Genomic DNA, 15,403 nt, shown 5'->3' with positions numbered 1-15,403 from the left:
ATGGATTGTGAAAACGTGCAATTGCATTAAGTTTTATAACCTACATGAACTGTATCACTGTAGGCAACAAGAGCATTTCACCCCTCCATGGAAGATGTGTTCATTTAATATCACATACCTACAAGTCCCTCCCAAGAAGCTCATTGCTAGTAATCCCTTCCTTAAATCTCATGTTAGAGCAACTGCTCAAGAAGAAATTTCTCACCTAGCTGGTAGTAACAAGTTATCACAAGTTATATACACTGATGGATCTAAACAGGAGTCTTCTGGCAGGGCTGCATCTGCTCTTGTTGCCACCTCCCTAGTTAAGAACGATAATAAATTTGTTGAGTTAGGCATAAGAATTAACAACTGGGCGTCTACACTGCAAACTGAATTGTTTGCAATCCTAATCGCACTAAAGCTAACCTATGACACTGAGCTTGACTCTATCATCATTACTGATTATATGTCATCATTGAAGGCTCTTGACTCATATAATGACTCCAACAACATGCTCATTGGGGAAGCCAGGTATAGATACTCAAAAATTAGGGACAAAGGAATTAATGTACAATTGCTATGGATCCCATCACACATTGGATTACTCCTTCATGATAAAGTTGATATGTTAGCCAAGAAGAGTACCCAGAAGGAGAATGTAGAATATAACTTTGGTATAACTGTGTCTAGCATTAGGAATAATATTAGGAGAGAAGTAGATAATGAAAATGATTGTTATAGGAATGCAGTTAGAAGCCTGAGTAGATCTATAACCCACTATGATAACATGAACGTAGATAAGTATGTTTATGGAGCAACTTGCAATGTGAACAGACTGACTGATGTTGTAGTGGCCAGGCTTAGGCTTGGTTACAAGTACTTCTGGCAGTTTGGGAGACACACAGATGATGATCAAACTAAATGTAAATTATGTGATCAGGCATATGGTCACTCTCTTGAACACTATGTGCTTAATTGTCCACTTATTGAGGAATACAGAGACAGACAGTATAATAACCTATGTGACATGTCAAGATATCTTATTAATGAAAATAAGATACCAGATATACTAAGCAAATTTCCTAAATTTGCTTGTAACAGATAAGTGAACTATAGATATGTAGATATAAATCCATATGTATTCCTGTTAACCCTTTGGGGCCTAGTTCCTAGGCCTTTTGTGTATCCATATGCTCTCGCACTACCGTCCACAGGATGGATATGGGGTGCACAATAAACTAGCCACTTCGGTGGCAAAATCTAATCTAATCCCACAAGAAATAATGGAAATCAAATTAATCCGTGCAAGACACCCAAAAGTATGAAAAAAAAAATTTTTACCACATGAAATATTAATTTTAATACACACAAACCAAAGAAGACATGCACAGTTACATGACACTTACCTTTATTGAAGATCTGGTGATGATTGATGGGATGGGAGGAGGGGAGAGTGTTGATGGTCTTAGTGTTTAGAAGGGGAATCCCCTTCCATTAGGACTTGAGGTGTCAAGTCCTTTTCCGGGGTTACTTCCCTTCTTCTTTTAATGCCACTAGGACCAGCTTGAGAGTCACTGGACCTCTGTTGCACAACATATCTGTCCATAGAGGCCTGTACCTCTATTTTATTTATTTTATTTATTTAGTAATTTTAGCATACATACAGAGGTACAAAAAAATACAGGTAAGAGCAGCATGCCAAAGCCACTTATATGCATAGCATTACGGGCTGGCTTAAAATTAACTTAAGATCAACTAAGCAATGATGAAATCAGTGATAAAACATTATTGTAAACAGATAACTATAAAGCACAAATGAGTATTACAAAGACAGGTCATATGGTTGCATGCATTGCTGTACATTCAGTCGAATGGAGTATTCTGTTAGGTAGTGTATTTAAAAAAATAACAAAGTTAGATTGGGTCCTAGGTTTAACATTTGTGTGATATAATTGTGAGTAACATATAGGATATACAATTTGTAAGGTTCAGTTATTCAGTATTTATTTGGTTTTGAGTGAGTAAGTGATCTTTGAGAAGAGACTTGAATTTATAAACAGGTAGTGTTTCTTTTATATTTACAGGTAATGAATTCCAGATTTTAGGGCCTTTTATGTGCATTGAGTTTTTGCATAGGGTGAGATGGACACGAGGAACATCAAAGAGTGATCTGTGCCTTGTGTTATGGTCATGTGTTCTGTTGAGGTTGGCAAGGAGATGTTTGAGGGGAGGGTTAATATCAGAGTTAAGTGTTCTATGTATGTAATAGGTGCAGTAATAAGTATGGATGTTTTGTATGGTGAGTAGGTTGAGTGTTTTGAATATTGGTGGAGTGTGCTGCCTGTAGTGAGAATTTGTTATTCTAACTGCAGCCTTTTGTTGGGTAATTAGTGGTCTGAGATGGTTAATTGTTGTTGAGCCCCATGCACAAATTCCATAGGTGAGATAGGGGTAAATAAGAGTGATAAAGGGCCCGGAGGGCTGATTGTGGAACATAGTACCGTATCTTCGATAGTATGCCTACAGTCTTGGAAATTTTCTTAGAAATTTGTTGTATATTTGTATGAAATTTGAGTCTATTATCAAGGTGGATTCCTAAGAATTTTCCCTCTGTTAGCTTTGTGATAGGTGATCTGTTTATCGTTATGTTAAGAGTTACATCTGTAGCTCTGTTACCAAACTGAATGAAGTAGGTTTTGTCAATGTTTAGTGTAAGTTTGTTAGTCCTCATCCAGGTAGATATTTTCTGTAATTCGGTGTTTACAGTATTGGCTAGCGTGACTGGGCTCGGGTGAGAGAAGACGTATGTAGTGTCATCTGCAAAAAGAGTGGGTTTGAGTAATTGCGAAGCATTTGGTAGGTCATTTATGTATAGGAGAAAGAGAAGAGGGCCAAGGACACTTCCCTGTGGGACACCAACTGTAATTGGTTGAGCGGAAGAGCTTGCCCCATTTGTGTACACATATTGGCTTCTGTTGCTGAGGTATGACTTGAGGTAGTTGAGGGAGTGCCCTCTAATACCATAGTGTGACAATTTTACGTGGAGCAAGTCATGGTCAACTGTATCAAAAGCTTTACGTAAGTCAATGAAGATCCCCAGTGGGACTTCTTTTTTCTCTATTGCAGTGTATATATGTTCTAGCATGTGTATAATAGCATCATTAGTATTTTTATTAGGCCTGAATCCAAATTGGCAGGGGTTGAGAATGTTATGGGAGATGAGGTAGGAGTAGATTCGTTTATGAATTAATTTTTCGAAGATTTTTGAGAGAGGGTGTAAATTGGATATTGGCCTATAGTTATTCAACTCTGTTTGGTCTCCTCGTTTATGGATCGTGGTGACCCTTGCTATTTTGAGAACTGTAGGGAAGGTGGAGGATTCAATGGATTTGTTAAAGAGTGTTGCAATGATTGGTGATAGTACTTGTGATGCTTTTTTGTATATAAAGGGTGGTAAGGTATTTAAATCTCCTGCCTTGTTTTTTAGTGCGTTGATAATAAGGGAGACTTCGTATGGGTTAGTCGGAGCTAGGAACAGTGTGTTCGCGTAGTTGCCAGTGAGGTAGTCATTTGGTGGGGTATCTGAGCTTGGGATTTTATTGGCAAGGTTTTGTCCTATAGTGGAGAAGAAATCATTGAGTCTGTTTGCTGTTTCTGTTGGTGGGAGTTGGGGTTCATCTGGTTTTGCTAATTTTATTTCCCTCTTTCGTGATATCTTTTTTGTTCCCAGAATTTCTGATAGGGTCTTCCAGGTCTTTTTTATATCACCTCGTAAGTTGGATAATCTGTTCTCATAATACAGTTTTTTTTGCCCTTCTTATCAGGCTGGTTAGGATTGATGAGTAATGTTTTGTTTGGTCTCTGGTTATGTGACCCATTCTGTACTGTTTTTCATATCGGTGTTTTGTATTTATGGATTTGAGAATGCTGGGTGTTAGCCAGGGACTGTTCAGTCTCTTAGCTGCCATCTGTTTAGTTTTTTTAGGGCAGTGCTTGTTATAGAGGTATTGGGTCTTTTTTAGAAAATTATTAAAACATTCGTCAATATCTGTATAGATTTCTAGCTCAGTGTGCCAGTCAATGTTTGTTACTGCTGTTGTGAAGTTATTAATGGCTGCCTCATTGTGAAGTCTGAAGGTGACTTTAGTAGTGTCTTGGGGTATTTTACCAAGAGTTGTTATGAGGAAAGTAGGGTAGTGGTCTGTGGTATTATCTGTAATTATGCCTGATTTTAAAGGGGATATGGTGTTGGTCCAGATGTGGTCAAGTAGTGAAACACTAGTCTCCGTAACTCTTGTAGGTTTTGTTACTGTTGGTAGCAACATGCAGTTACTCATTGTGTTTGTGAATTCAGTAATGTGTGGGTCCTGGTCTTGCAGGAGATTTATATTGAAGTCACCTGAGAGTAGTAAGTGATCTTTGTTCATGCGTGCATCAGTTATCATACTTCCTAGGTTTTGACTAAATTGGCTAATGTTTGACTGTGGAACTCTGTAGATGTTTATCACTGTGAGAGGTTTTTGTAGGTATTTGGATTTGAATTTAGCTATTATATATTCCCCATGTTCATCCCTTGTGCAAGTATTAGTGATACATTTTAGTTGGTCTGAGTAGTATATAGCTGTGCCACCCCCTTGTTGGTCTGGCCTACAGTTGTGTATGGCTGTGTAACCAGGAATGGCATAGACATCTGTAGTATCAGGCTTTAGCCAGGTTTCAGTTAATGTAATGATGGACATATTGGCATGCAAGGAATTTAGTAATGCTAGGAGGTCATTGTAATGCTTGCTTAAAGATCTGATATTGTAGTTAAAGATAGTTATGTTGTTGTTGGCTCTGAGAAGTGCCTTTGATTGTTCTGCTGTGTAGTAATTACAGTAACTGTTTGAATCATTTAAGTCATTAAATAAGAGGTTGGTATCAGGATCAATGCTTGTAATCATAAGATTTGTAGTGAATCTATAGTTAGAATTAAGTATAAAACAAAGTAAATATTCTAAAGCTAAAAAAATAGCACCTGAATTATTTAACAAATGTAAAAAATAATGAGCTAAGGTAGTTTTTTAATGCTAAAATAAAGGAGACAATATAAAAGGGACTAAAATAATTTGTGGTGAACAAATAAAGTGATGATCAAATAATGGAGCTTGGGAATATGATAGTAGGTAGTACTTTAAAGGATTACCTTTAAAGTACTACCTACTATCATATTCCCAAGTTAGAATTATAATATAAAATTATAATATAAAAGGGACTAATATAAGTTGAGGTGAACAATAAAGTGGTAATCAAATAATTGCACTAAGGTCTAATACAGTATAATGACTTTTGTGGAGTCTATGTTTTGAGCTAGAATGAGCTATAGTACAACTAGATTTAATCTAATAATATAACAATACAAATTAAAAATAGCACCAGTCTCTCACTAGTAATTGCACTATGGTCTAATATAATGAATTTGGTATTGACTATAGTACAACTGAGTTTAATCTAATAATATAAAAAAGGCACAAGACTCTCAATTGTAATTGCACTAAGGTGTTATATAAGTTGTTTACAAGAATTAGAGTATAACTAGATTTAAATTGACAAGATAAAATATATAAGTTAAGGTAGCAAAAGAATAAAAAAAGTAGAAAAAAAAAATATATGAGGTAGTTGGTACTAGTTAGCAAAAGATAGTTAAGGGCCTTGAACAATAATATAATTGAAATATACACTAATTGCACACACAATATAGTCACTAAGATATGAAAACAATCTTAGAGTAGGAATTATAATATAAACTTTTTTTTTTTTTTCTTTTTTTTTCAACAAGTTGGTCGTCTCCCACCGAGGCAGGGTGACCCAAAAAAGAAAGAAAATCCCCAAAAAGAAAATACTTTCATCATCATTCAACACTTTCACCACACTCACACATTATCACTGCTTTTGCAGAGGTGCTCAGAATACAACAGTTTAGAACCATATACGTATAAAGATACACAACATATCCCTCCAAACTGCCAATATCCCAAACCCCTCCTTTAAAGTGCAGGCATTGTACTTCCCATTTCCAGGACTCAAGTCCGACTATAAGAAAATAACCGGTTTCCCTGAATCCCTTCACTAAATATTACCCTGCTCACACTCCAACAGATCGTCAGGTCCCAAGTATCATTCGTCTCCATTCACTCCTATCTAACACGCTCATGCACGCTTGCTGGAAGTCCAAGCCCCTCGCCCACAAAACCTCCTTTACCCCCTTTTTCCAACCCTTTCGAGGACGACCCCTACCCCTCTTTCCTTCCCCTATAGATTTATATGCTTTCCATGTCATTCTACTTTGATCCATTCTCTCTAAATGACCAAACCACCTCAACAACCCCTCTTCTGCCCTCTGACTAATGCTTTTATTAACTCCACACCTTCTCCTAATTTCCACACTCCGAATTTTCTGCATAATATTTACACCACACATTGCCCTTAGACAGGACATCTCCACTGCTTCCAACCGTCTCCTCGCTGCTGCATTTACCACCCAAGCTTCACATCCATATAAGAGTGTTGGTACTACTATACTTTCATACATTCCCTTCTTTGCCTCCATAGATAACGTTTTTTGACTCCACGACTCCACATATACCTCAACGCACCACTCACCTTTTTTCCCTCATCAATTCTAGGATTAACCTCATCCTTCATAAATCCATCCGCCGACACGTCAACTCCCAAGTATCTGAAAACATTCACTTCTTCCATACTCCTCCTCCCCAATTTGATATCCAATTTTTCTTTATCTAAATCATTTGATACCCTCATCACCTTACTCTTTTCTATGTTCACTTTCAACTTTCTACCTTTACACACATTCTCAAACTCATCCACTAACCTTTGCAATTTTTCTTTAGAATCTCCCATAAGCACAGTATCATCAGCAAAAAGTAACTGTGTCAATTCCCATTTTGAATTTGATTCCCCATAATTTAATCCCACCCCTCTCCCGAACACCCTAGCATTTACTTCTTTTACAACCCCATCTATAAATATATTAAACAACCATGGTGACATTACACATCCCTGTCTAAGACCTACTTTTACCGGGAAGTAGTCTCCCTCTCTTCTACACACCCTAACCTGAGCCTCACTATCCTCATAAAAGCTCTTTACAGCATTTAGTAACTTACCACCTATATAAACTTATAATATAAAAATACAAATTGAAATGGTACTTGCAATTGCTCTAGAGTCTGGTATAGGTTGTTGACAAGATCAGGAGTATAACTAGATTTAAATTGACAAAATATAATTCACAATTAAAGTACCAAAAGAATAATAGTAAAAAATAACCAGGGTAATGTCTTGGTTATAATATGATAGTAAGATGGTGGACAGGTACACAGGTACAAAGGATAATATAAAGGTTGGAGTTGAATATGCAAACTTGAAAATTTGGCAACAAAATGTTATGGGAAGTATAAAATAATGTTTAATGTACAAAAGTAAAATTGACTGGTAGTAAATATGGTGTTTAATAAAATTTTAGTAAGTAATAATGATTACAAAAAAGTGAAAAAGTAATGTTTATTTCATTCAATATTGCACTGGTAGTTATACTAGAGGTTATATGGCAGTACAAAGTAATTAAGAGTACTCTAAGATAGTAAATGTGGTATTAAAACAGGTAAAGGTAATTAGACAAGTAATGGTTATTAAATGTCAAAAATGTTAAGAGTAAATTGAAATTATAGTAAAAATGATAATTATTAATTTTAGTAAGTAATATCAATTGATAGTATTTAAAAAAATATGAGGTAGTAATATGGACAGAGAAAGTATCAATTCAGCTAATGTTTAAGCAAACAATAGTAAATAAGAAAATTACATAAGGTGACTTATGCTTACTAGTAAAATCACAAAATGAGGTAGTTGATTATTTAATTACTAAGAGATTGTACAATGAAATTTGAACAATAATGGAGCAAAACATACACTACACTACGTAGGCTTTTAGGTTGGACATTGTTTAGTTATTCTCTGTAAGATTAGTATCCCTGAGAAATCGTGATAGATCATTCTCGTTCGTTATTGTGTACAGTTGACCTACATTTGTTTTCCTAACAAGAATTTTCCCATCTCGTGTGAAGCATTGGTGTATTGTGTCATTATTCTCCCGCTTAAGTTTTCTGACTCTATACAGGAGGTTCTGGCGTTTTTTGGTAAGACACTCGTTTATGTATACCTCTTTCTTTACTTTAATAGATGCAATAATTAAGTCTTTTTTCCTGTCATGTGAGTGGAATCTAAGCATAACACTTTTTCTACCATGGGATCCTAGTAACCTGGCTTCTTTTATTTCTGACTCTGGTACAATAACACTTGTTTGGTCCTTTATGATCTGCAGAGTAATTTCTTTACTGTTTGTTTGGTTCATATCACTGGGAAAAGTGGACTCTCGTTCCTTTATGACTTTCCTAAAGTGTTTCACAACATTGTTAGTGTAATAGTCACCAGCACGGCTTGCAATAGCTGTGTGAGGGTGATTTTCATCAAAAAAGGTTTGCACTTTAAGCCACATTGCACAGATTTCCTTAATCTTTGAAGTAGGCAGCTTCTTCAATTTCTCTCTCCCCTCCTCCGGAGCAGTTTCCTCGGGTGTGGCCTCTTACTGTTGAAGATGATCTAGCAGCTCATCAGTGGTTAGTTCTTCATTGTCCTCCTCCACCAACTCTTCCACATCCTCCCCACTAACCTCACCAATATGAGCACTAGTTCCAGGCATTTTTTCCTGTTCACCTGGGTGTTAGTCAACTGTTGTGGGTCACATCCTGGGGGACAAGATTAAGGACCCCAATGGAAATAAGTTAGTCCTCGATGATGCACTGACTTTCTTGGGTTATCCTGGGTGGCTAACCCTCCGGGGTTAATCGTTTCTCGGTAATTGTTTCACGTTAAGCCACACCAACAACACTCTCTCCACATCTTCGAGTAATACAGCTGATAGTGGTGCAGCAACAACAACATCTGACTGTGGTGCAGCAACAGCTGACCATGGTGCAGCAGCAGCTGTGGTGCAGCAACAGCTGACCATGGTGCAGCAGCATTATTATTATAATCAAGGGGGAAGCGCTAAACCTGAAGGATTATACAGCGCCTGAGGGGGGATGTGGAAGGCATTCAGGCTTAATTCGGGGAACTGGAGCATGCACAGATCCGATTCCCTAAATCAAGAGCCCCTCACCAACATCAAGGAACCTTCCTTGAGGTGCAGCAGCAGCTGTGGTGCAGCAACAGCTGACTGGTCTAATAAAAGCAGACCATGGTGCAGCAGCAGCTGACTGTGGTATAATAGTATTTATCACCCTTTTTACCACAGGGTTGGCACTAGAAGCTTTCTTTGGGCCCATGGTGGCTTATTTAGCAGTTACAAGCACTATAAATAATGGAATAATACAAAATGTATCGAATGTATGCATGCAACCAGCCACCCTGGCTTGTAAACAATGACAGCAAGGCAGGCGCTCAGGCTGGACAAACAGGTCCGGGACAGGTTCGGGACGAGTCATGTTCAGAAACAGCTGATGGTGGTACAACAGCAGCTGACTGATCCAGCAACAGCTGATTGGTCCAGCAACAGCTGACTGGTCCAGCAACAGCCGACTGATCCAGCAACAGCCGACTGATCCAGCAACAGCCGACTGATCCAGCAACAGCCGACTGGTCCAGCAACAGCCGACTGGTCCAGCAACAGCTGACTGGTCCAGCAACAGCTGACTGATCCAGCAACAGCTGACTGGTCCAGCAACAGCTGAACATGGTGCAGCAGCAGCTGACTGATCCAGCAACAGCTGACTGGTCCAGCAACAGCTGATTGTGGTGCATCAGCTGACTGATCCAGCAACAGCTGACTGGTCCAGCAACAGCTGATCGTGGTGCAACAGCAGCTGACTGATTCAGCAACAGCTGACTGCTCCAGGAACAGCTGATCGTGGTGCAGCAGCAGCTGACTGATCCAGCAACAGCTGACTGGTCCAGCAACAGCTGATTGGTCCAGCAACAGCTGAACGTGGTGCAGCAGCAGCTGACTGATCCAGCAACAGCTGACTGGTCCAGCAACAGCTGATCGTGGTGCAGCAGCTGACTGATCCAGCAACAGCTGACTGGTCCAGCAACAGCTGATCGTGGTGCAACAGCAGCTGACTGATTCAGCAACAGCTGACTGCTCCAGGAACAGCTGATCGTGGTGCAGCAGCAGCTGACTGATCCAGCAACAGCTGACTGGTCCAGCAACAGCTGATTGGTCCAGCAACAGCTGAACGTGGTGCAGCAACAGCTGACTGGTCGAGCAACAGCTGATCGTGGTGCAGCAGCTGACTGATCCAGCAACAGCTGACTGGTCCAGCAACAGCTGATCGTGGTGCAACAGCAGCTGACTGATTCAGCAACAGCTGACTGCTCCAGGAACAGCTGATCGTGGTGCAGCAGCAGCTGACTGATCCAGCAACAGCTGACTGGTCCAGCAACAGCTGATTGGTCCAGCAACAGCTGAACGTGGTGCAGCAACAGCTGACTGGTCGAGCAACAGCTGATCGTGGTGCAGCAGCTGACTGATCCAGCAACAGCTGACTGGTCCAGCAACAGCTGATCGTGGTGCAACAGCAGCTGACTGATTCAGCAACAGCTGACTGCTCCAGGAACAGCTGATCGTGGTGCAGCAGCAGCTGACTGATCCAGCAACAGCTGACTGGTCCAGCAACAGCTGACTGATCCAGCAACAGCTGACTGGTCCAGCAACAGGTGAACGTGGTGCAGCAGCAGCAGCTGACTGATCCAGCAACAGCTGACTGGTCCAGCAACAGCTGATCGTGGTGCAACAGCCACTGACTGATTCAGCAACAGCTGACTGCTCCAGGAACAGCTGATCGTGGTGCAGCAGCAGCTGGCTGATCCAGCAACAGCTGACTGCTCCAGGAACAGCTGATCGTGGTGCAGCAGCAGCTGACTGATCCAGCAACAGCTGACTGGTTCAGCAACAGCTGACTGATCCAGCAACAGCTGACTGGTCTAGCAACAGCTGAACGTGGTGCAGCAGCAGCTGACTGATCCAGCAACAGCTGACTGGTCCAGCAACAGCTGATCGTGGTGCAACAGCAGCTGACTGATTCAGCAACTGCTGACTGCTCCAGGAACAGCTGATTGTGGTGCAGCAGCAGCTGATTGATCCAGCAACAGCTGACTGGTCCAGCAACAGCTGATCATGGTGCAGCAGCAGCTGACTGATCCAGCAACTGCTGACTGGTCCAGCAACAGCTGACCATGGTGCAGCAGCAGCTGACTGTGGTATGATAGTATTTCTCACCCTTTTTACCACTAGAAGCTTTCTTGGGGCCCATGGTCACTTATTTTGCAGATGAAATCACCAAAAACGCTGTAATAATACGAAATGTTCTGATTGTATGCTTGTATGTTACCGCGGAGGCTGGCTTGTAAACAATGCCACCTGTGGAACATGTGAGGCTGGCTCAGGCCGCACATTAGATGCGTCTAGGACGAATTGCATTGAGCGAGTTTTTTAGCTGTATGAGGGGCAAAATTTTAGTGATGAAATGCATCGGTATGCGGATTTAACGTTATGTGATGCCAACGGTATGCGAGGGTCCACTGTATACACCTACCATCCGACTTACGACCGAGTTCAGTTCCGAGAAACCGGTTGTAAGTTGAAATGGACGTAAGTCGAACTTTACTACTGAATATCAACATCACATTTTTGTAATGACTTTATTTTATTGTTTTATTTTGGTATTTCATGTTTTACTTTACTTTTTATGCTGTTAGTACTGTATTTTATACTGTAAGGTTTAGGATAAACACTGTGTACAACACAAATAGTTGTTTATTTCCCAGAAATTTGGCAAAAAAAAACACGGTCGTAAGTCGAGTGGTCGTAAGTCGAGCAGGTCATAAGTCGGATGGTAGGTGTACATCAATGACCTTGACGAGGGAATTACTAGTCATATGAGCAAATTCACTGATGACACGAAGATAGGTAGGATAATCGATTCAGGTGTAGATATCACGGAACTTCAGGAGTATTTAGACAAACTTGGTTCGTGGTCAGAAAAGTGGCAGATGCAGTTCAATGTAAATAAATACAAAGTTCTGAAGCTTGGGAATGTTCATAATCCTAGCACTTATCAGCTAAATAATGTAGAACTTAGCCATTAAGAATGCGAGAAGGACTTGGGGGTTATGGTAAGCAGCAACCTTAAGCCAAGACAGCAAAGTGTACGTAATAAGGCAGATAGATTACTGGGACTTATAACAAGTGTAAGCAACAGAAGTTCAACAGAAGTTCACCAGTAGATTCACTGATACAAGAGGAGATATAAAAAAGACCTGGAAAACACTCTCTCAGATTCTAGGGACACAAAAACTGAAAAAAAACAAGAATATTGCCCAACTAAACCTAATGAAACACCACTGCATCCCACTGATACAGCTAACAAGATAAACGACTTCTTCTCAACCATAGGTTCTAATCTCGCCAATAAAATCCCACGCACCAATGCCCATGCCAGGGACTACCTAGATGGGAATTTCCCAAATTCCTTCTATCTTGCTCCAACTGAGCCCATGGAAGTCACCGAGATTATAAAGTCACTTAAAAGTAACTCAGGGAATCTGTCTCATGTCCCACCATTATTGTACAAGAGAGCGGCCCATGTCCTCTCGCATGCTATCTCATTACTTTTTAACAAGTCACTAGAAACTAGCACCTTCCCGAAACTACTCAAGATGGCAAGGGTTACACCAATACATAAAGGTGGTGACCCTACAGATTTAAACAACTATAGGCCAATATCAAACTTACCATTGCTATCCAAAATCTTTGAGAAACTCATGCACAGGAGACTATATTAATTTATAACGGCACAAAACATACTCAACCCCTGCCAATTTGGATTCAGGAAAAATAAAAGCACTAACGATGCAATCATAAAAATGCTAGATCTGCTTTACACAGCATTGGAAAATAAGGAATATCCACTAGGAATTTTTATTGACCTAAGAAAAGCTTTTGACACAGTAGACCATGGCATCCTACTCCACAAATTTGACCATTATGGTATAAGAGGCCATGTGCTTGCATATTTCAAATCTTACCTTACTGATAGGTATCAGTATGTCACCATTAAAGACACAGCATCAACAACACAGCCACTTGATACTGGAGTTCCGCAGGGAAGTGTCCTTGGTCCCCTGCTCTTCCTCATATACATCAATGATCTTCCAAACGTATCTCAACACCTGAACCCCATTCTCTTTGCTGACGACACGACTTATGTCATCTCTCACCCTAATTTTGCCACCCTCAACACCATTGTTAATGAGGAGCTGATCAAAATATCGACTTGGATGACAGCCAATAAACTTACGCTTAACACTGACAAAACCTACTACATTATGTTTGGTAGCAGAGCAGGAGATGCGCAAATTAACATTAAGATCGACAACACTCTAATTGCCAGGCATAATGAGGGCAAATTCCTAGGCCTATACCTCGACAACAACCTGAACTTCAGCACCCATATCCAACACATAACCAAAAAAGTATCCAAAACGGTTGGGATCCTCTCCAAGATACGATACTACGTGCCGCAAACTGCCCTTCTCACACTATACCATTCACTTATATATCCATACCTCACCTATGATATATGTGCTTGGGGTTCAACTGCAGCAACACACCTAAAGCCAATAATAACCCAACAAAAAGCCGCAGTAAGAATAATCACTAAATCCCATCCCTGGCAACACACCCCCCCACTCTTCATAGATCTAAACTTACTCCCTGTTCAGTACATCCACACTTACTACTGTGCAATCTACATCTACAGGACCTTAAATTCCAATATTAACCTTGACCTAAAACGCTTTCTTGATAGTTGCTACAGAACCCACAGGCACAATACCAGACACAAACATCTCTGTGACATTCCCCGTGTCCGACTAAACCTTTACAAAAATTCAATGTATGTCAAAGGCCCTAAAATCTGGAACACCCTACTTGAAAATTCTAAAACTGCAGACTCATTCATCACCTTCAAAACTACCATCAGAAAACATCTTATCTCCCTGATACACCCTGTCAACTAATTACACGAATACCACCTGGTGGTTCACACTTACACTCACTCACCCATTTGACCATAAACAGAAATATCAATCTCAGTCTCAAAATAATGAATCTTAACTAGTCATAAGTTGGCCTGTGATACTCCAATACTGAAACTATGTATAGTGCCAAAACAAAAGCATTCACATTGCTAAACTCACAAACTAGTATTTAGTCACTTAGCCATAATACCAACTTACCTCATAATTTTGTAATATTTTAAACTTAAGATTTAATTTAAGTCTGCCCGAAATGCCTAGCCATGCTAGGTGTTCTAGTGGTGCACTCTGTAATTATTATTTTACTACATGTAAACAATACAATAACCAAATTCTGTAAACTCAGCATTGTAATCCTTATAGAGAATAAACTTTGAATTTAATTGAATTGAATTGTGAGGCCTTACCTAGATTATGCAGCTCAGTTCTGGTCTCCATATTACAGAATGGATATAAATTCATTAGAAAACATTCAGCGAAGAATGACAAAATTAATACATAGCATTAGAAATCTTCTGTATAAAGAAAGATTGAAGTCCTTTAAATTACATTCACTTGTAAGACAAAGAATGAGGGGAGACATGATCGAAGTGTTTAACCCTTGAACTGTCTGAACGTAGATCTACGTCCACATGTGGGGGGCTCCAAATGTAGATATACTTTTTTTACATGCTTTCAAATGGGGAAAATCAAGGTCAGAGTGTTACGCACATGAACGTAGATCTACGTTTGGACAGTTTAAGGGTTAAGTGGAAGATGGGTATTAACAAAGGAGATATAAGTAAGATCTTGAGGATATCTCTCCAAGAGAAAACCCACAATAATAGATTCAAATTAGATAAGTTTAGGTTGAGAAAGGATATAGGAAAGTACTGGTTTGGAAATAGGGTTGTTGATAAGTGGAACAGTCTGCCTAGTAAGGTAGTTTCAAATTTAGGTTGGATAAATACATGATAGAGAGGGGGCTGGATTTGAGTGGGACTTGCACATGAGTAAATAGATTTATCAAAACTTACTGCTTGAGTAGCATTGAAAATGGGTTGGGCAAATATTCTGTTAGTGGGATGGATTTGTGAAGGACTTGCCCAGTATGGGCCAACAGGCATATTGCAGTGTTCCTCCTTTCTCATGTTCTTATTGGACTGATGAAGTCACTGTGTGGTGAAACTTTTCCTCAGTAAAGATCCCAAAATCTTCCATTAGTGTCTCATTCTTCAGCTTGTCGGTTTTCTAACCCTTTTATCACATTACATCCAGTCACCTG

At 39.9% G+C, this 15,403-nt stretch overlaps 1 protein-coding gene across 1 annotated transcript in view; it reads left to right on the top strand.

The window, feature by feature from the left end:
• The window catches only part of LOC128699783 (cytochrome b5 reductase 4), a 323,046-nt gene that overhangs the window by 136,939 nt on the left and 170,704 nt on the right, over positions 1 to 15,403 (top strand). The window lies entirely within an intron of this gene.

Source organism: Cherax quadricarinatus, chromosome 81, assembly GCF_038502225.1.
Source record: "Cherax quadricarinatus isolate ZL_2023a chromosome 81, ASM3850222v1, whole genome shotgun sequence".
In the NCBI taxonomy this organism is placed as follows: domain Eukaryota; kingdom Metazoa; phylum Arthropoda; class Malacostraca; order Decapoda; family Parastacidae; genus Cherax; species Cherax quadricarinatus.
Note: the sequence above shows the minus strand (reverse complement) of the source record. Positions and strands in the feature narration are given on the sequence as shown.